Source organism: Dipodomys spectabilis, unplaced genomic scaffold (assembly GCF_019054845.1).
Source record: "Dipodomys spectabilis isolate Male_0828 unplaced genomic scaffold, ASM1905484v1 ptg000233l, whole genome shotgun sequence".
Lineage (NCBI taxonomy): Eukaryota > Metazoa > Chordata > Mammalia > Rodentia > Heteromyidae > Dipodomys > Dipodomys spectabilis.
In genome coordinates, this window is record NW_024870910.1 from 3,246,500 (window position 1) to 3,265,305 (window position 18,806).

At 42.7% G+C, this 18,806-nt stretch overlaps 1 long non-coding RNA gene across 2 annotated transcripts in view; it reads left to right on the forward strand.

The window, feature by feature from the left end:
* Window positions 1-9,706, forward strand: part of LOC122123944 — a 33,746-nt gene extending 24,040 nt beyond the window's left edge. For both annotated transcript variants that reach the window (XR_006150470.1, XR_006150471.1), the window contains exons 4-6: window positions 2,732-2,847; window positions 6,955-7,022; window positions 9,584-9,706. This is a non-coding gene — a long non-coding RNA (uncharacterized LOC122123944). The remainder of the gene's footprint in view (window positions 1-2,731; window positions 2,848-6,954; window positions 7,023-9,583) is intronic.
* Window positions 9,707-18,806: the final 9,100 nt, after the last annotated feature.

Consider the following 18,806-nt stretch of genomic DNA (forward strand, 5'->3'; position numbering starts at 1 on the left):
AGGAGCCTCATCTTCCTGGAATCCCCCTGCCATAATATGAGACTTGATTTCAAGGATTTCTCCTTCTGTTTGCTTGGAGAAAGGAGAATCCCTTGGTGCAGTTCTGGGCCCTTAAAAACACGCTGTCTTTGGATGTGGAAAGGAGTGATCTTTTGCAGACCCCAGAAGAACAGAGCTCTGGCTAAAAAGATGCTGCTAAGGAAATGTAGATAAAGCAAACCCCAGGTACCTGAGGCACAAGGCACTGTTACTGAACACGTTGGGGTAATAACTATTAGGTCAGTGACTGTAAGTCTATCCTATAAACAAGGATTATAAGATTTAAGCAAGGGCTTTGCCTCAAAGAAATGATGCCAACAACCAATGGCCAGAGCTGCCCAGCCCCTCTGTTCATCACTTAAAGTGACAGTACCCAGCTTTTCACTCGGCATCTATCATGAGGACACATTGATTTCCTTTCTGGGGAAATGCATATTTCTTCTCCCCTGCTGAAAAGATAAACCTGACAGATTTTAATCAGATGTAGTTGCTCACAGAACTGTGGGCTCGTGCCACGTTCAGGAGACAAACACACGGCGGCCTTTAACGGATGAAGGATGTGGCCAACTTTATTTGTAAACACTTATGTGAACACACAGGCACACATACACACACAAACCCACAGTATTTGGGCAGTAGTAAAGCGTAGATGTTGGTTATTTTGATGTTCCTTAAGGTACTACATTTATAGTGACATTAGAAGCTGTTGCTTTAATTACATTTCTACTGACACTAGAATCTCCACTCCCCCCCCCCCTTTCTTTTTCTTTGTGATACTGGGGATTTGAACTCAGGGCCTCTCATTGGCTAGGCAGGTGTCAATCACTTGAGTCTCACTTCTAGCTCTTTTCTGCTTTTGATATTTTTCAAAGAGTCTTGCTTTTTGCCTATGCCAGCCAGGGACTCTGATCCTCCTATTGACACTTTCCAAGTAGCATGAGGGACAGGAACACATAATCATACTCAGCCTTTCTTCACTGGCTGAAGTGGGGGCTTGTGAACTTTTTTTGACCAGGCTGGTCTTGAACCACAGTTTCCCTGATCTCTGCCTCTGAGTTGCTAGGATTCAAGCATGAGCCAATTTACCTGGATCTGATGTTTTGTTTCTTTAAGATTTTTGTGATATTGGACCTTGGTCTGGTAAAAATGAAGTCTTTCCCAAAATGAAACTTGGCTTATAGAGAAAGCATATGAGATATAAGATTAAAACAAACAAACAAAACAAAACGAAAAAACCAGAGTCTTACCCAGAGGCACCTGTGACTCATACCTGTCATCCTAGCTACTCAGGAGGCTGAGATCTGAGGACTGTGGTTCCAAGCCAGCCCAGGCAAGAAAGTCCTTTTTAAACAATTATCTCCAATGAACCACTCAAATGGAAGTGGAGCTGTGGCTTAAAATGGTGAAGTGCTACCCTGGAGCAAAAGAGCTCAGGGACAGTGCCCAGGCCCTGAGTTCAAGCCCCACAACCATCACCACCAAAACCTAAAACAAACAATAATGAAACTAAAGTCCTCCTCTGATAGCAGTTACCTATCATGGGCCAAGAGTGTCATGGAGTCTTTGTATGATTTCATGTAATGATTTTGAGTAGCCCTTATTATTTTCAACATATCTCAAGAGAGCCAAGATGTTTTTCTTCTCAATTCAGATAGACATTAAAATTAATTATTCTTGGATGATTAAAAAAAAGTGTGTGGGAAAGAGATGTAAAATCAACAGGCTTGATGTTTTTGATCTCATTCATTGATTCCTTCAGTTCCCTTCATTACAGATTATGCACGAGTTGATTTTTAATGGAGAAATCTGAAATAGCTGAGTCTTTGCATGTCTTTTTGTCTAAGTATTGGTATGACTGATTGCATTTTCCCCCATGATGCAGAGAGATTAGATGCTTCTTGTTCACAAATGATGGTGATTTCCTGCCCAGGTGTGTGTGTGTGTGTGTGTGTGTGTGTGTGTGTGTGTGTATACATATATAGAAATAAATAAAATATAATGTTAGCTGATGTTTCGTGATGAAAACAGAAAACAGTTCACAGACTGAAAGTGTCGTGATAGTATTTTAAGCGAAAATGATCAATTTACTTCTTCCTCAAGTATTCCATCTTTTTAATAAAGCTTTAAAAAACTATATCCTTCTACGTCTGAATATTAAGACATACGAGAAGAATCATGCATTAGAAAAGGTTTATGAGGGAAGTTATCTTAATAGGCATTGCGGCTTGCTACATGTACTCATGCATATGTATACACAATTCATTTCAGTGGACAAAATAGAGTCTATAAACATTTGCCTTTTGAAGTGGGACCTTTGAGATTTTATTTTTAGTATATTTCTAATGTCATTTAAGGATTAAGCTCAAGACCTCCCATTTGCTACATAAAGTGCTCTACCACTTGGATCCCACTCCAGTCTTTTAGTTTAAGTTTTAGACAGGGTCTCACACTTTTATAATGCCCAGCCTTGGACCACAATCATCTTAACTCTACCTTCCAAGAAGCTGGGATTCCAGGCATGTTCCACTCTGTATAGCCTTTCTCTATCGCTTCTAAGTCCTTAAGAGTAGTAGACATTATTATTTATGTGATAATCTGTCCTAGAATGACTTGTCCTGCCATAAACAATTGGATTAATTTTGACAGCCACTTTGATTTGGGAATGATCTTACAATTCAAATATTTGTCCTAGATGTTCTATTTTGTGAGATTTCTCCTTTGAAGCACATTGTGATCGAGAGAAGACAACACCTACAAGTCAGAAGTTACCTTGTCAGAGTGGTAGTAGAAAAGTTTGGCATTTAAATGGTAAGAGATACTAATGAACTTCATAAAGTAAAAAAAAAAATAAACAAAAAGCAAACATAGGAAGGCCATAAAATTGGGTGAACTCTTTTACCTTCACATTGTACTATCCTCATTAAAACTTAGCCATAAAATCAGTGATTAACAATGTGCCCCAATTTCCACTTGGTGCTAGTGTTATTTGAAAATTTAACCCAATCTGAAAGGCCATCCTGACACAGGTGGTTCATTCCTGATAGAATATGTGTGATACTCCAAAGTACAGCCACTAGAAGTTAAGCACACGATATTCCCTGGGTCAGGATTTATACATGCTGAACAGGCAAGCACTCCCCCTCCTCCCTCCCTCCCTCACAAAGTGCTCCCAGCTAGCTATAGTTCCGGTGGAGTATTGTTTGAAGCGGTATTTCCCAAAGTTACTGAGTCTTCTTATTTACAAAAGAAGCAATTCATTTTGTAAGACATTTCAAATTGGCAAATGGCCAGTGACAATTTTGACCAATGCTGGGTAAAAAAAAAAAAGGTATTGCAAAACACAAAGCCTTAGAATATTTAGGGAATATGGAAACAAAAAGGAAGATTATTCATCCTTCCATATGGCTTTTTAAAGCCCTTTGCAATTATGTGCTGTTTATGGTTGTTTCTCTATTGAGAAGGCAGAAGACTTGCTTGAGTTTGTGGAAGCATTACAAAAAGAAAGAAGGGATTCAGAATGACAATGGAATTTAGCTGATTACTCTGTGAATCTGCGGTGTGATAAAGACCCTGCTTACCAGGAAAATGGAGAATGCGATCTCATTTGCTTTCCCAGAAATGGATTGGAAAGGCCTTAACGGAAAATTAAAGTTGCTAGTGAGAGGGTTATGAAAAGTAAACAAGCGCTCCGTCACAATTATGCATCTGATTGAAACAGATACCTTGCACCCACCAGGAAGCTCAGAATCCATCTTGTTTAATCTGATGCATGGGGCGGAAATGACTTCTGGAAGAAAGAGGAAGTCTGTCTCCTCTCCCGTGGCATTCACTTTGTGTCATACTCTGCCTAGACCACATACCACGTCATCAATCCCTCCCTTTGGCCACTTACAGTCAAATTGCCCAAAAAAAAAAAGATTTCTAGGTACTAAGGGGTGGTGTTACATGGACTGCTTCAGATTTCATCACCCATTCATAGTTGCCAAAGATCATGATTGTCTTACAAGCCCGAAGCTGGTGGCTTATAGCTGCAGGACTAGCTACTCTGGAGGTTGAGACCCAGAGGATGGAGATTCAAAGCCCACCCTTTCAGAAAAGTCCTTGAGACCCCATCTCCAAAATAACTAGCAGAAAGCTGGGCCAGGGGGTGTGGTTCAAGTGGTAGAGTGACAGCAGAGTAAGTAATTCAAGCATACATGAGCCCCTGACTTCGGACCTGAGTACTGCAACCCCCTCCCCAAGATATTCGTATACAATTCTAGCTAAATCATATGAGATTTCCTCATCAGAATATTTGTAGATGCAGACTAACAATCTCATTTCTTCGACACCATCCTTTCTTGGCAACACTCAATCTTCTGCCTTAAAAAAGACAAAAATCTTATTCTCTCTTCTTTAGGAGTTGGCTTCCCATTTGTTTTGGGGAATTAATGTCTGTAGCTCCCTCAAATTGTGAAGTCAACTCATGATACTTCGTAAGTGCACAGTTAAGTCTAGAGGGTGAGCAGCTATTAGACGTCCATTCTCAGAGAAGGAGGCGTGGCTCAGTTGGTAGAGCACTAGCCAATGAGCAAACATGTCAGTAAGCACTAGCCAATGAGCGAATGCATCAGTAGGACACTAGCCAATGAGCAAATGCATCAGGTACCAAGTTCGAGTCTTGATCTTGTACCTAAAAAAACCCCCAAAATCCAAAAGCCAAAAAAACAACCAATCCTTTTGGGCTTGGAGCATGGCTCAGGTTGTAGAGCAGTGACCAATGAGTCAAAGCAAGCTTCAGACTGAGTTCAAGTCCTGTCTCTGACAAGAACAAAAAGAAAAAGAAAAAGTGGAAATAGCGTTACTTACAGAGATGAGGACCATTTACAGAGGCACAAGCAGAGAAGACCTTGTTAAACAAGAATGTGCCAAGGACAGGCACAACAAAAGCAGGAGCAAATACCCGGGACTTCTTGATTTTTATTACTTTTCTCCTTTCCTTTTTGATGATTTTTTTAAAAAAAAATCAAGAATCCTACAGAACACACACACACACACACACACTTGCCAGTCTTGTATTTATTTATCTATCTTTCCTTCCCCCCCCCCTTTTGTTACTGATCATTCTGGACCCTCAGAACTTCATGAAATCAAATTATCTCTGAACAAGAGTGACTTCCTGGACAGAGGTGTTTTTTTTTTTTTTGTTCCTCCCAAGCTGGAGCTGAAAAAGCAGAGTAGTCAAACACTTCTTCTGATTCAGCTAAAGATGCCCTGCAGGTCGGAAGTTGTGAATCCTCCATCCAAAACACCCAGCCTTCCCCGGGATTAGTCACTTGGCCGTCTCGCTAGGCAGCTAGTAATTCAGAGATAATCACGTTACCAAGATGCCATTTAATCTGCATTTGGCATATCTGGTGTTTTCATCTTTCCTAATGGAGCCATCAAAGTTTCATTGGGTCTGACTGGTCTTGGACGCACCAGTGGTTCATGGGGGGTGTGGGGTTTGCCTCTTGCGAGGGGGAACCTCTGGTGGCCAGATGGCAGCTGTTAATCTGTTGGCTGCAGGGTGCAAGGCGGGAGGGGGTGGGGGCTAAGCTTGTCTGGCCCCCAGCCAATGGGGCTCTGCTCTCTCCTCTTGATTATTCCAGGGCTGTGTGGCGGGATCCTTTCTGTGCTGCCTATAGGATGGCACTCTAGGAATGGCTGTCTGGTGGAGGGAAGACAGTGTTTCCTGGTGTCCTTGCTAGCAGGATTCCTGGCTCTGCCCCAGTCCATGGAACCGTGGGGTGGGGGGGGGGGGCACATAACAAGGCTGAAAGTCAGAGTCAGGGACACTGGGCCTGGATTCCAGCTCTCCCCCGCCCCCCCTTGCCTTCCCCCACTTAACTAGTACATTCATGTTTTCTGCTACTCTAGTGAAATACCCAGGCTGGGGACTGACCCAGAAAAGACAAGTGTAAGCAGCACAGCGCTAGCCCCAGCGAGGATTCCCACTCCCTATCGCCCCATGGCAGATGGGATCGGAGCTGAGAGAAGGCTCTGGAAGAGGAGAGATCCCATCGCCAGCCAAGCAGCCAGCGGGCAGCCAGGGGCCTCCTTGAACCCCTCCCCCCACCAAGGTTCTATTCCTTAAATTAGTCCACCACAGCCTAATGTCACCCACCCACTACGTAAATCTCCGGTGGACAACACAGAGCCACAGGTCCACGACAGCCACCAGCTATGTGGAGTGGAGCATGTAACCTAACTCCCTCAAGCCTCTGGACATGAGCTCCAGGCCAGCCCTCTGGTTCTTCTACCCATGTACAGGACATGAGCTCCAGGCCAGCACCGTGGCCTGTCTGCCATGGTAGAGTCAAGACAGAGGAGACAGAGGAAAACCAGGCCATCCACCCCAAGAACCAGCTATTCCAGGGACAGCAGAGCCCAGAGAATTGCTCCCACCAGGGGGGCTGGGTGGGGAGGGTTGTTGCTGCTGGGTGGTTTGAGAATGGGGATGATAAAGTATCTTATCACTGAGGAATTGGGTCAGGAGATGTAGGGAGGATATTCCTGCAATGTCAGGTAGCAGTGTCGATAAAATAACACCTATGTTGGGTGGAAAAAGGAAGGACAAAGTCCATGGATATCATTTATGTAAGTGAAAACATATCCACAAAACCCTAAAACACACACACACACACACACACACACACACACACACACACACACCAAGTACCCCAAAGGAGGTAGCTTGCATGTGTTCTATGAGAATGTATTCAAATTCAAACGCAACGGCGCTATTGATTATGGCTTACATGAAGGAAGTGGCGGGAGAGGATAAAAGTAATCAATCGATAAAGGGCCCCAGGAAGAAACTTGTAATGATCACATGCTACAAGTTAAGTCATTGAGGGTCATTGGAGTGTAACTTGCTCAATGCTCTGCCCGCAGATCTAAACGAAAGATAAACGCTGGAGAAAAATATTCAGGAAGACGGGAGAAGCTAATTCATACTAGAGGTGAGAGGGCTTCAGGACCAAGGTATAAAGAGAGGCAATTGGGTGGATATGGGATGAGTCTTCATCTAATCTCTGCGCCCCTCCCTCCCCCCCCCCCCCGCCCCGCTCCAGCCCCTCTTTCTGTGTGTCTTTCTGTCTTTGGGGACTGGAATGGGTCAGAGTGGTCTGAAACACACAAATGACCCTCTCTGAACTGTCAGATGCTAGTTACCCAAAGGCATTTCCCTGATGCTCCCATTTCTCATTGTAGACTTGATTTTAAGTGACTTGGTCACTTTAGAAGTTGCTGAAGGTACGGCGGTATGCAATCTGGTTCAACCAGTTGAGAGTTTCCTGGACTCCAGCCCTTGGGCCTTTGCACATAACTGTAGTAGTCCTCATAATCGACGATACCTTTGTATATAGTAGGCCAGAGGGTTTGTGCTGGGAGAAAGGACCGCAGGAAAATTCCTATCCCTGAAAAGGAAGTTACAAATGTGAATTTGGTGCATGCTTCCACAGCATGCTTTTGTTAATGTGTGGTTTTAGATATCACTGTGAAGCTGGGTGCTGGTGGCTCATGCCTATAATCCTAACTACCCAGGAGGCTAAGATCTGAGGGTCACAGTCCAAAGCCAGCTCCGGCAGGAAAGTCCATGAAACTCTTATCTCCAATTAACCACTGGAAAACCAGAAACGGAGCTGAGGCTCAAAGTGATAGGGCAAGCTAGCCTTGAGAACAATGGTTAGGGATGGAGGTCTTGAAATCCAGGCCTGGAGTTCAAGACCCACAACCCCCCCCCCCACACACACACACACACCCTGCTTACTGTGAATTTGCTGGCATTATATCATGGCCAAGGGATACTGTTCCGAATCATCACAATTAATCAGAAAAAGAAGCAATTTTCCTTTGGAATGACAATGTTCTTGCCTCGTTCAAAGCCTATTTGAGTGAGTGTCCATTTCTTTAAAAAAGAACAACAGTAAGTTAGGGAGAGACAAATACAGAGTATCTTCTAAAGAGGAGGACGGAATGATTTTATTGTTTGCTTCACTCTTTTGGAAGCTAAGATTTGAAAGCACATTCAGGATCAATGTCAGTTAGACACCTTTGGGCTGAGAATGGAATCTCCCGTCCCATATGTCTGCATAGCAGAAACACATTTGTTTCTGCAGGAAAAAAAATACAATAAAATATAAAAAGCCAAATAAACATCTTTTAACACACATGTGGTCTGGCCTTGACTGTCTTTAATCAAGATGGGAAGAATAAACTACTTAAAACATTGTTACACTTGTGAACAGACCGAATCCCAGAGATGAAATGTTATTTTGACAAGACTTGCTTTCTTTTCCCTTTTCCCTTAACATGTCCCTTAAATATCAAAAAGAAAAGTCTGAAGCAAACTCCTTTTTTTTTGGTCATTTAAACTATCTTGAAAGTTGGACCTCCTGAAAGACTTAGTGTGTTTTGTGTTACTAATATATGTAGGCAGTTGAATTTGACATATGTACAATTTTTCTTTACTTATGGATTATTTCCACAGATGTAGGCTTTTAAAAATGCTAAAAATATGTGTCCATATTTTCCTTTAAGTTTCACCCCATTGTTTACTCTCTATGTCCCTCCATCCCTCCCTTCCTCTCTCCTCTTCTACCCCTCCCTCATTTCCTCCACTGTGTGAAAAATACACATCATCTTCTACCCACCTGGCATTCCACACCTTTCCAGCTAGAGTTGCTCCAAACTTCTTCTCAGTCCATACTGTAAGACAAAATAGCCCTGACATAAACCGTACACTTGTGCACAGCAATGTTAGTGGGTGGGCTAGCATGGAAGGGGTTTGTATGTCCCTCAAGTCTGAGCACATTGCTTCAACAAATGCTGTCTGTCTGTCTAGTCTTTCTGTCTCTCTGTCTGATCGATCAGTCTATCTATATCTATCTATCATCTATCATCTTATCTATACCTACCACCTGTCTATCATCTATCACAGATCTACCATTATCTGTCTGTCTGTCTGTCTGTCTGTCTGTCTGTCTTCAGTGCTGAGGGTTGGGCCTATACCACTGAGCTACATACCCAGCTCATCACCATTTATTTTAATAGATTACTTTGGACCATGTCTTAAGTATAAAAGAATGATTTGATCTCAATAGGTAAAAATAGGCCCAAAAGTTTTATAAAAAGTTTGTGTGTGTGTGTGTGTGTGTGTGTGTGTGTGTGAGAGAGAGAGAGAGAGAGAGAGAGAGAGAGAGAGAGAGAAAGAAAGAAAGAGAAAGAGAGACAGAGACAGAGAGACAGAGATTGTGTAGTTATAACTCTTTGGGCTCTTAAAACATTTACTACCTCTAGATGATGGCTCTACATACAGAAGCTATCACAGAATGAGTGGGGATTTAAGAAGGTCTGTGAGAGATCAAAATAAGCTTGCCACGATGTCTCGTGGGGGAGGGGTGCAGATATTGGAGACGTGTGGGAGCATTCGGTAGTGGGTGATTTCTTCATGGTATTTGCATGCGGAGAACTTTAGAAAGGTTACGTTTCTTTTCTGTGTTCATATTTACTTTGTGTTAAGGTTATTGGATCTCTCTGGCGATGTTGCTGCTGCTATTTTTGTGCACGGCAGATCAGTGTTCCGGTGGAAGAGGATGGAAATTTTGAGCCCCAGTAACAATAAACATATTTTATGCCCCTGTAACATTCAAGCTGCGGTACGTCTGAGAGTCAAAGTTTTTCTTTTTCTGTTTTTCTCCCCACTTTTTACCTTGAACTCTGAAGCAAAGAAGAAACTTTTGTTTATAAATTTCCAAGCTTTTTCTCTTTGTACTTACTGCAAAGTCAAATGGAGATATAACCTACTTGGAGCAATTCTGGCCAAGTATCAAGTATGTCTGGTTTTAGATAAGAGAGGAAAATATACTCTATAACTTTTCATGGACACAGTGCTGTACCTGCATTGCAGATCGACCTGTCCTCCATGCAGTCTTGGATCCGGTGGACCCTTTAGGCCCTGAGCAGGCAGTGGGAGGCAGATAGGAAATCCAGGACAAACTTTCTGATGCTTCTTAACTATATTGGATTCTGCACTGTAGAATTTCCTATAAAAGGACTCTGTTTATAATTTCATTATTCCTGTCTTTTAAAGATGAAAAGTTTTGCATGATGGTTTTGAGTGAAATGCTCTGAGACTATTGAAAACCAAACAAGGATCATTTATCGTTTTCAGTGTGCTCTAGCCTGAATTCCTTTACAAGCTACTTAATAACATCACAATTTGCCTGCCTGCCAGTCTGTCTGTCTATCTATCTGTCTGTCTGCCTAGCTATCTCTGTCTACCCTGTATTCTATCTATCTCTGTCCATCTGTGTATCTGTGTGTATCCATCTGTCTTTCCATCTATGCATGTCTATGTCTATCTGTCTGTCTGCCTATCATCTATCTTTCTCTCCCTCTTCCTTTATTTACGTCTATCCATCCATCTGTTCATCTGTTTCTCTATATCTATCTATATATCTATGTATGTATGTATGTATGTATGAATCTATCTATCTATCTGTCTGTCTGTCTGTCTGTCTATCTCTCTCTCTCTCTCTCTCTGTTTGTCCATCTATCATCTTTCCACCTAACCATGTCTGTCTATCTATCCATATCCATCCTTTCCTCATCTACCCACCTTTCATGAGTTATGCCCTCAGCCTATTTTCTATTTGCTTGTTTTTGATTCCCCATGCTTCAGTATGCTCCAAATGGTTAGCTCCTTAAAAGGCATAGTGAGATGCCTAAAACTAACATCAAGCATGGCAGGGGATTCTGAGACAGCATGACGATCTGTCTTGTCCTTTGGTACTGTGCTACGTGCTGAGATATTTCTACCCGATTTACTAAGAATTTTATCGCACACATATTCAATGCCATATGACTGTACTGATGCTGGGAATGGGGTAAACACTTGAGTGTGGACCAAGAAGAGACTGATGAGAAGGAAAGAATGATGGTGTAGTTAGTGCAATGAATAGAGAATCCCACGAAGCAACAGGGGCCAGGATTTGTACCCAGCTCAGTGGAACTCCAGGTCTCAGGCTGTCTTGTTACCACGGGGGGGGGGCGGGGGGGGGGGGACTGGCTTAAGGTTTTGGCAGGGTGCGTGGCCTCGTCTGGCTTGAGTTCTACACGATGCAAGTGGAACTGTCATGCTTATCAGTCAAAACATCGAAAGATCTGAAGTGGCAAACCAGAATGGGAACAAGGTGATAAAAGCCGAAGAAGCGTCGTGGGCACTTAGCAGTTTGAGATCTGGTCCAGGTAGCACAAGAAAGATGGCACAGGTCAAAGGACAGGCGCTTGGGCCTGGCTTATGTTAGAGACGCGCCTCCTACCCCCACAGCTGTGTGGATGTGGCTGCCACTTACCATCCCTAACCTCTCACTCACGTACCACAAAGTAAGGCCCCAAATAGCCAACTGAGAAGGGTGTTTGGATGGTTGGAGACCACAAATGACAAATATCCACACCGCGTAAGGAAATGCTAAGGACTCCTACTCGATAAACGGTTGGAGGGCTTCTTAGTAGCAATGAAGCTTTTAGTCTCCTGTTTACAAGAGACTCTGATGTCCAATTCACCACCCAAAAGCTGGAAGTGGAGCTGTGGTTCAAGTGGGAAGGGTACCAACTCTGAGCAAACAAAAGTGAAGGGAAAGTACCCAGGTCCCGAGTACAAGCCCCAGGAACTGGCACACACAGAAAATAAGTAAATTAAAGGACATTCTTGTAGTGTGATAGGAGCCATGAAGACTTTTTATTTAACCTAAAGTCACAGGATTCTACTCAAAGTTGTAACTTTGGACCCATGATAAGAAGAAAACTTCCTCAGGGCGGCCCTGGGGTACCAAATGAGCAGTGCCCCCTCCCACCAGAGTGATTCACCGAATGATTAAAAGATAGCACCTCCACCAAACAAGGATGCCTCATCTTCAGATGGAAAATGGAAGCCGGCGTCTGCAGGAGTCGGGCTGAGGCATGCACAGTGGGGAGCCTTTAGAATCTCTGCAGAGAACCAGGTTTAGTCTCTATTTAATCAGTCCCAGGCAGGAGAAATGGCTGCCTTTCAACGAGAGCCAGATCACCAAAAAAAAAAAAAAAAAAAAAAGCAAGATAGGTAAGAGCTAGCTCATCACTAGGAGCGTGCTGTCTTAATTTGATGGCAGATGTGGGTTAATCAGGAGGGAAGAGCCATATGTCTGGCATCTCAGGGCTAGTCCTTTAACTCTCGGAGAAGTCCTTCAGGAAAAGCTCTCATTTGTTTTCTTAATTAATATTTTAAGGAAAATGAGAATCATGAACCACATTACTCAACTGCATCCCAAGTTTTCAAAGCCACCTTAGAAAGGACTTGTTTTTTGTTTTTTGTATCAGTAATGAGGCTTGTACACAGAGCCTAGGCATTGTCCTTTAGCTTATTTGTTGTTTTTTTTTCCTCAAGGTTAATGCTCTACCACTTGAACCATGGCTCTACTTCCATATTTTCTTTTTCCTGGTTAATTAGCATTACAAGGCTCAGGGACTTTTCCTGCCTGGATTGGCGTCAAGTCATGATTCTGAGAACTCAGTCTCCTGAGTAGCTAAGGTCATGGGCATGAGTTACCAACACCTTCCTTAGGAAGGGACTTTTGGCACTTGCAAAGTCTGAGTCTCTATTGATATAAGAACATTGCAGCCTTGGAAGAAAGTGGCTTGGGAAGGGGAATCAATTTGCTGGCGATCTTGAAAACTAATAGCTGCTTGATCTGAAATAGCTACAGAGAGAAAGAGAGAGGAAAGAGAGGAAGGGGGGGCACTGTCACATCCCGAGTAGCTGTCGTAGGCTCTTGTTTTTAGGGGCTTAGTTTTCTACTAATATCCACTGTCCACAGCCCGTTTTACTGAGAAATTAATAAGGGTTGAACAGTTGAGGCACGCAGGTGGAATTTCCTCACTATGCTCTTCCTGTGACCAGAATACCGAAGACTTACTCTCTTAGCAAACTTCAAGTATATAATACAGCATTATTATGATTAGTATGATTATTATTATTAACATTGCGTTGCCAAGGATGTAACCTGAACCTTATGCTTTTCTCCTAGGCTAAACTTCCAGCCTAACACATTTCTACTAATGGTAATTCTCAGGCTGTCCATTAGAGCTCCAACATTTCTCTACCCTGCCCAACTGGCCTGTCCACGGTTACAAGGCGCCTCCCTGGTCCCCTCCCCTCCAGCCCCCGTGAGCCCGCTCTCCTCTGCTCCCCGCCTCTCTGCTCGCTTTTGGTCCTCGCTCATTGAGGACGGTAAGATGGATGGATGTTCAGTCATGGTTAGTTTCCCAATTGCCAAAAACCAGCTAGGGAGGGGGGGATTTGGAGCTCACCCTGAGGCAGGAACGTGGATCTGAGCTCAGGGTCCTTGCCAAACCCGACTTCCTTGAAGTAGAAGAGGATGATGAGTAGTGTGGGCTTTGATAAACAAGTGAGTGGTTTGGAGTCATTTGGGGTGTGTCACGTTCTTGTTTTCATGATATCTTCCAGGAGTATTCACACAGAGTTTCCCCAGCACCCTCCGTCCCCCCATACCTTCTCCCAGATGGTTTGAAACGACCTCAAGTCACCCAGTTTACCCTTGGGACATTTATAAAGGTGCATTTATGGAGAGACGGGGCTGAGCAAGGCTGATATATTCCTCCTAGAGCTTACTCCTAGATAATCTCCTCCAACACTGTATTGAATCTTTCTTTACCTAAGGCACATTTGGACCTGGTTTTCAGGAAAAAAAAAAAAAAAGATAGGCTAAACACCGCTAAAGTGCAGAAGAAACGTAAGAAGATTAAGAATGGGTGCAGAAATATTATCGCCAGCAATCGGGGGTAATAGGATCCAGTCTTTCTCACCTACAGGCACACAATTTAGGCTTAAGCAGATGATGACAGTACTGAGGAAGGGTGCGGTGTTTGTGAGTTTAACTATCAGCAAATCCAGGGGAAGGCTGCTGTCATTTACTGTGTAGGGGACTCAGTGTGAGAAGGATGAGCGTCGGTATGGATCCCAGGATGTCCAAAAGTATATCAAAGTTTTTATAGGCCTTCCCTGAGAGGTAATACCATGAAAACAAGTGAAAAAGGAAACCCGCATTTGTACATAGGAGGTTGTTTAGGGGTGTGTGTGTGTGTGTGTGTGTGTGTGTGTGTGTGTGTGTGTGTGTGTGTGCTTTGCCTGTAGATAGCAAATATCTTTTGGAGCAGTCCCCATGATCAGAGCTCAACTTTTGATTTGTGCAAAGGAGTTGAGCCATTTCTCAAACAGCAACAATATATTGTCAGTTATATGAAGAGAGCCACCCAATATAGGCCTAATGGGGCAAAATAGGTCCAAATCTGGCAGGAAGGTGAACTAATTCTTCTGCAGCACCTCTGCTATGTCTATCTAGCTTACTTTGAAATGTAAGTAATAGATTCCCTCTACAAAAGCACACAAAAAGAAAACATAAAAGTCTTGATGATGAAGAGGATTTAATGGTCAGTCATCTGCCAATCCACCAATTCTGGCTGCTGGTGCAAAAAGAAAACCCGTGACTTGTCCTGGAATACCCTTACACCATTTGAGGTACTTTATGAAGGAAATCCCTGCGAAGGAACTCCTACAGATCTCAGACCCGTGCTGGTGGCCTGTCTTGAAGAGTCATTTATGGGAGTGACTACAGTGTTAGAAGATGGTTCTTCTGCTCAGTTCAGGAATAGATGACATGTTTGAACAAGAAGTATGATGCCAGTTTCACAGTTCATGCAAGATGGATGCCTGTTTTGACATAAGAAGAACTACTCCTGCCTTTCAAACCTAGGGGTCTGAGACATTCACTACAGAGCATTTTGAGTTAGTTGTCATTGTCAGTTGTGTTTTCCTTTACTTTCTTTGTTTTGTTTTTATTTGGTGATGTTTTATTTTTTTCTTTTTAATTCCTGCCACTGATGCGCTCATAGTTAGAAACACGAGCTATATTAACCTTATCTTCACATCTTCAACCCCCGGTGTTGTTATTTGCTTGTAAAATAAGCCGCTTCCCCTTGTTTTAAATCCACTGACAGATATTTTTTGGGGGGTGGTTTGGGTTGAGTGGGTTGGACAAGGTGTAAGAGGCGATTTCCTCTGCTCTCATTGAGTTAATCTCTCATCTGCGTCCTGGGAGAGCATCTCTCTCAACGGCTGCCTTCGTTTCCAGTTTAACAGCCTAACTGTGCTGTTCGCGTTTCTTCTTCAGAGACTGCTGTGCCACGTCCCAATGAGAAATGGTTTCCTGGTGCTGAAGAGGACTCTTAGACACTTCGTATTTTTTTCAACAATTTATTCCAGTTTAAATGAGGTGGTCCATGTCTCCTCTAAGCATGGTGGCCAGGAGACAAAGATGCCTGACATCTCTTTGAGGGTTGGGCGAAAGAAGGGCCTAGAAAGAAGTTTACAGCTAGAAATATTATTTTCTCGTGCCTACTATTTGTCTATGGGAGGTATTTTTTTAAAAAAATCAAATCAATATTTAAATAAAAGTCCTGTTGGAGAAACCAGATGCTTCAATTTGCTTAGACTCCAGAGAATAAACGTTTGGCAATTTATTTATTTATGTATTTATTTTTGTTGCTGGCCCTGGGGCTTGAACTCTGGGCCTGAGTGCTGTTCCTGGGATCCTTTGCTTTAAGGCTAGCACTCTACCTCTTGAACTGTGGCTCTACTTTTGGCTCTGGGGTGGTTTATTGGAGATAAGAGTCTCACAGACTTTCCTACCCAGGCTGACTTGGAATCATGATCCTCAGATCTCAGCCTCCTGAATAACTAGGATTACACCGGAGCCTGAATCTTTGGCTACTCTTAATTGACTCCAAGGATTCTGAACCAGCTCACCTATGGTTTTACATCTTGGTGTTTATTTGTTACACAACAGCTTCTCTCTAGTATGTCTCTCCCTAAATAGCTACATGGGCTGCTTGCACATCACGTTGGCCCCAAGTCTAAACGTTCCTAATTCCATCTATCCTAAATAGCCTCATGCATCCAAGGCAAGCACTCTACCACAGAGCCACAGCTTGAAGCTGTGATCTCTTCTAAAAATGTCCCTTTACAGGGAAGTATTTGCAAATATTTTCAAAGAGGAGATCCTATCCTGAACAAAATTAGATAGAAGCTATCACATATTTCTAGAGGCTTCTTTCTTTTTATAAACTCAGCCTATTTCTTCCTTCTTGTTCAGGAAGACCAGCTATGTTCTCTCTGCAAGGATGAAGCAGTTTATCTATAGCTGTCTGTCTGTCTGTCTATCATCTGAGGCTTGAATGAGGGCCTGGCTGCTGTCCCTAAGCTTTTGTGCTCAAGTCTATGACTTTACTACTTGAGTCACAGCTCCACTTCTGTTTGTTTTTACTTTGGTCATTAATTAGAGATAAGAGCCTCATGGATTTTTCTGTCCAGGCTGGCTTCAAACTACAATCTTCAGGTCTCAGACTCCTGAGTAACTAGCATTACAGGTGTGAGCCACCAGCATCTGGTATAAAATATTATTTTTTAAATCATTTGTGTTATGTTATATGTATTTGACTCATAGATGTTCCTAGGAGTTATAACAACTTTGAGCATCGCAACAATATTAGTAATTTTGCAACCAGTCTTCCAACTGGTGCGTTCTTGGAGGAATTGAGATCTAGGTCTCTATATAGCTGTGAGAATGAGATACTTTTGGTGCCTCTCCTCTAAATTTCTACACTGTGAGAAGAACCTGACTGTTCAGCATTCTCCTCTACCTGGATGTTTCTGAGAAGACTGAGTTCCACCCCCCAGAAGTTTGGGGGAAAAGTTGTCAAACTTCCATCTACTTCCATCTCGGTGAACTATATTAGACTCATCTCCGTGTAGTAGTATTATGAGAAAATTCATGCCTCATCACAAAGAAACAGCTGTGGACCGCCACAGTCATTAACTCTGGAAAGGTGTTAAAGGAAGAGATTTGTTTGAAACCAGTCAAGTTGAGCTACAAGCCCTCCTCCCCTTTCAGATTTTAATACGGTGGCTTTCTCCTCCTGGATATCTTTAAGTGTTACCTTGCTTCTCCAAGAGAAGTGGGGGTACACCAGGGCCAGCAATTTATGGCTCCCATTAAGAGGGTTGGCTAGATGTGCAGACAATATGTCAATAATTATTTCTGGTAGGTCCCTTGTAGCAAAAGACGTGTTTCTGCAGAATGGCTTATTTTAACAGAAGACAGATCTGCCCGACCTGGGTTTTATGACAGATGTCAAATACATCGAAGTGTGTTGTGAAGCAGACCACCTTATTGGCAAAGAAATGAAAGACCACCGGGAAGATGGATGGGAGGCCTTCATCCAGGGTTTGCTTGTCTCTCTGTGCAGGTTTGGCAGTGCTCACGAAGCAGGGCCAACGGGTGAGAAAGGGTGGACTCTTTGGAGAGCTGTGTGAACATCTGTCTATCCACACACCTTGGATCTGGAAGTCTGATGGGAGAAGAGCAGCGGAGAGAGACGAGGAGGGGGAGGAGAGAGAGGAGGAGGAGAGAGTTTCTGTATATTCTAGGCACCTTTTGGACTTCCTCAAGGTTTTTCTTGTCCTTCTTTCTTCCTTAGTTATTGGTTCAATGTGTATTTCTTCTTTTGTGTGTGCCAGCATTGGGACTTGAACTTTGAGAGACTCAGAGCTGTTGTTTAGCTATGCATGTATGCATGTATGTATGCATGTATGTATGTATGCATGTGTGTATGTATGTATGTATGTATGTATGTATGTATGTGTGTATGCATGCATGTATGTATGCATGCATGTATGTATGTTTGTATGTGTGTATGTATGTATGTATGTATGTATGTTTGTATGTATGTATGTATGTATGTATGCATGTATGTATGTATGTATGCATGTATGTATGCGTGTATGTATGTATGTGTGTATGTTTGTATGTATGTTTGTATGTATGTATGTATGCATGTATGTATGTATGCATGTATGCATGTATGTATGCATGCATGCATGTATGTTTGTATGTATGTATGCATGCATGTATGTATGTATGTATGCATGTATGTATGTTTGTATGCATGTATGTATGTATGCATGTATGTATGTATGCATGTATGTATGTATGCATGTATGCATGTATGTATGTTTGTATGTATGTATGCATGTATGTATGTATGCATGTGTGTATGTATGTATGCATGTGTGTATGTGTGTATGTATGCATGTATGTATGCGTGTGTGTATGCATGTATGTATGTTTGTATGTTTGTATGTATGTATGCGTGTATGCATGCATGCATGCATGTATGTATGTATGCATGTATGTATGTATGTATGTATGTATGAGTGTATGCATGTATGTATGTATGTTTGTATGTATGTATGTATGCATGTGTGTATGTATGTGTGTATGTATGTATGCGTGTATGCATGTATGTGTGCATGCATGCATGCATGTATGCATGTATGTATGTATGTATGCGTGTATGTATGCATGCATGCATGTATGTATGTGTGTATGTATGTATGTATGTGTGCATGTGTGTATGCGTGCGTGTATGTATGTATGTGTGTATGTATGCATGCATGCATGCATGCATGTATGTATGTATGCATGTGTGTATGCATGTATGCATGTATGTATGTATGTGTGCATGTATGCATGTATGCGTGTATGCGTGTATGCGTGTATGTGTGTATGTGTGTATTTTCTCAAGGTTGGGTCTTAACCACTTGACCCCTTGGTCTACTTTCAGCATTT